Raw genomic sequence first — 3,363 nt, 5'->3', positions numbered from 1 at the left:
CAAAATTTATCTTCCACGCCTATTTGCGCAGACGCTAACCAGGAGGAAAAGAGTTTCGGGTAGCCTGGTGGTTAAGAAGACAGCTGGGAGAAGAGAGGGGACAGAAGACGAAGAAGAGGGGGAAGAAAGGAAGCGAAAAGAATTTGGCTGTTAGAGTCTCAGATCTGGAATAGGCTGTAAAGATGTCCCTTTGTTTATAATCTCTAATTACCGAGGAACCTGAAGTTCAGAGTTAACCAGTGACTGACTCGGAACATGCAAAATGGCAAGACCCCGGTAGAAGACCTCCGCTTTCCTGACTCTCAGTTTCCTGTTCCTTGAAAATGTCAGCTAAGGCAGCTCTGGTGAGGCCGGGGGAAGAAGGAGGCGTAGCCCCCTGCGCTTGGGAGGTCCAGGGCCCAGGAGAGAGAAAAAGGGAGACAAGGACGAGGGGAAAAGTGGAGAAGAGAAACCGAAATGAGGGTGTGTCCCAAGTGAATAAATGTACGTCGAGCCCGCCAAGCACATTCTCTCCTAGGGGCCTTTGCGCTTGCTGATGGCGTTTCCTGGAATGCTCGCTCAGGTATCTGCACCAGCTCAAGTCTCTGCTCAAAAGTGACCTCTTCGGAGAAAACAACTCTGACCATCCTATCCAAGGTGGTAATCATTCCACCAATTTTTGGTCTAAGTTTATATACCAAAGCACTTATCACCACCTGGCATATGAATCCAGGAGTTCTTAACCAGGAGTGTGGTTCATGAGTGGGCTTCAGGAAATCTGTGAACTTCCTGAAATGTTATGTAAAATTTAGTGACCGTGTGTGCCATCTGAACATCGGTCTAAGGGGAACCTGCAGATGGCTCTCTCTAGCGCAGTCTTTGTAATTTTTTCTTTAACTATGGACACCTTTGAGAATCTGCATTGTTCTACAAAGAGCCATCTGGAGACTGAGGATATTCCAGGTTAGACTAAGTACTTGGATTTTAAAATACTTTATTACGGTCAACCTCTCCAGAGTCCTGGGTAAGAGACAGCAACCAGTGATCCTGTGAAACACACCTTGGGCTTATCAGAAAAACCACCTGGTTTGGGGAGGGCGGGTTCTTTCTAGTTGGTAATCCTTCTAGTGCCGTGTTTTTTCAGGAAAAGTATGTGTTTCTGGGATAGACAAAAAGGCCTGAGGTGCGTAGGGATGTAGGAGTTGCTTTATTACTAGGCTTGAAATCTTGGCTGTTTCCTCTCTTTCTTAACCCTACCGTTTACTGAAGTGTCACCTATCAAATTGAATTGCAAGACAAGAGAAATCTTTGAATTTCACCAGAGAAGCTTAATAATGCTATGCTGTCATATTTCTTGGCTTCATCCTATGTTCATTTAACACAGTTTGCTAATACTTGATTGTGGGACCAATACGGATAGTTACATACTTTCCGGGTTGGGATTGACAGACCCTGACGGTTACAAGCAACCTTGGAACTCCTGTATAACATTGCCAATTATGTTATTTAAAATCTGTAAGTTAAACACTGCCTCATATTCTCAATTTTAGTTTCAAGGTTGCACGGTGTAAATGAAAGAACACTGATTTTTTTTTTAAGAGACGAGGTCTAACTATTGCCCAGGCTGGTCTTAAATTCCTGGGCTCAAGACCTCCTCTCACCTTGGCCTCCAAAATTGCTGGGATTACAGTCATCAGTCACTGTGCCCAGCTGAAAGAACACTGATTTTTAACACCCAGAATACTAGATTCCATTCCCAGTTTTATCAGCTATTAGCTGTGACCTGGACAAGCTCCTACAGCTGTCTAACAGGGTAGATAAAACCTACCTGGTACCTCAAAAGGTTACTATGAGAATTGGGTGACATAATGGATGCAAAGACGCTTTGTCATCTGCAAAGTACTATATGTAGGTCCATGCAGTGCTATTCAAATACCACTGAAGAATCAAAATCATAGGTTGTTAAGCTGGAAGAGATCTTAGGAGCTTAGCAAGCCCCATTTGTTTATTTTAAAGATGAAGAGGCTGGGCACAGTGGATCATGCCTGTAATCCCAGTGCTTTGAGAGGCTGAGGCTGGTGGATCACTTGAGGTCAGGAGTTTGAGACCAGCCTGACCAACGTGATGAAACCCGGCCTCTACTAAAAATACAAAAATTAGCTGGGTGTGGTGGCAGGTACCTGTAATCCCAGCTACTTGGGAGGCTGAGGCGCGAGAATCACTTGAACCTGGGAGACGGAGGTTGCGGTGAGCCAAGATCTTGCCACTGTACTCCAGCCTGGGTGACAGAGTTGAGACTCCATTTCAAAGAAAAAGAAAGAAAATGAGATATATTAACCAATATATTTGATTAGTAGGTGCACTTTATGTGAAAAGAATACAAGAGCTCTTTTGAGACCTAATATAAAAGATCATCAATGGATAAATAACTTTTTTTTTTTAAAGTCTCACTCTGTTGCCCAGGCTAGAGTGCAATGGCGTGATCTCTGCTCACTGCAACTTCTGCCACCTGGGTTCAAGTGATTCTCCTGCCTTAGTCTCCCAAGTAGCTGGGATTACAAGCATTTACCACCATGCCTGGCTAATTTTTTGCATTTTTAGTAGAGACAAGGTTTTGCCTTGTTGGCCAGGCTGGTCTTGAACTCCTGACCTCTAGCGATCCGCCCGCTTCTGCTTCTCAAAGTGCTGGAATTACAGACGTAAACCACTGGAACCGGCAATAAATAACCTTTTTGAAGGAAGCCTGTGATAAACCAGCCACTTTTGAATCTCTTGCAGTTTTCATCATTATCTTGTGGCCTTGCTTGGAAGTTCTTTTTGCTTCATGGAAACTACATATTAGTCCTGTGTTTCATTATTAGTTACAGAATAGCTGAGGTAACATTTCCACAGAGAATGTAGTAATAAAGACCACCCTCATCCCACTCCACCCCAAGCAAAGAAAGAGTAGCTAACCAATTGCCTCATGGTCTGATTTTTCCTACTACAGCTTCTCAGGTCAGGCATTGCAAAAGATAAATTAGTTCATTGTATCTCTGAGCACCTAAGACAAATTATAACCTAGAGGTGGTCAGTTTAGGCAAAATATCCTACACACACACACACACACACACACACACACATATATTTATATTAACAAAAGGCAAGATGCTTATAAATAAGAAGAGTCCTGGTTGGATTTGACAAAATAAAGTGATTCCGTGGGATTTGCATAAAATTTAGACCCTCAATTCTTTTATTTCTGATTCTCCCCTGTGGTGCTCTACATTTGTTAATACGTAATAATTATTCTGCTGTTTTAAGTGGAATCCATTGGCAAAATGTCCCCCTCCTGTATTTCTCCTGCCTATATTAAACACTCTAAAGCAGGGGTCCCCAAACCCC

The 3,363-nt window shown here is 43.1% G+C and overlaps 1 protein-coding gene across 3 annotated transcripts in view; it reads left to right on the top strand.

Moving 5' to 3' along the window:
• Nucleotides 1-21: 21 nt before the first annotated feature.
• AKAP3 (A-kinase anchoring protein 3) overlaps nt 22-3,363 on the top strand; it is a 35,837-nt gene continuing 32,495 nt past the window's right edge. For 2 of the 3 annotated variants that reach the window (XM_017536609.2, XM_017536605.2), the window contains exon 1: nt 22-636. The gene's annotated coding sequence lies outside the window, so the exon portion shown is untranslated. The other variant, XM_017536606.2, reaches the window with a different exon arrangement.

The sequence above is a fragment of the Cebus imitator genome, unplaced genomic scaffold, assembly GCF_001604975.1.
Source record: "Cebus imitator isolate Cc_AM_T3 unplaced genomic scaffold, Cebus_imitator-1.0 Scaffold99, whole genome shotgun sequence".
NCBI lineage: Eukaryota > Metazoa > Chordata > Mammalia > Primates > Cebidae > Cebus > Cebus imitator.
This window is presented reverse-complemented; position numbering and strand designations above follow the sequence as displayed.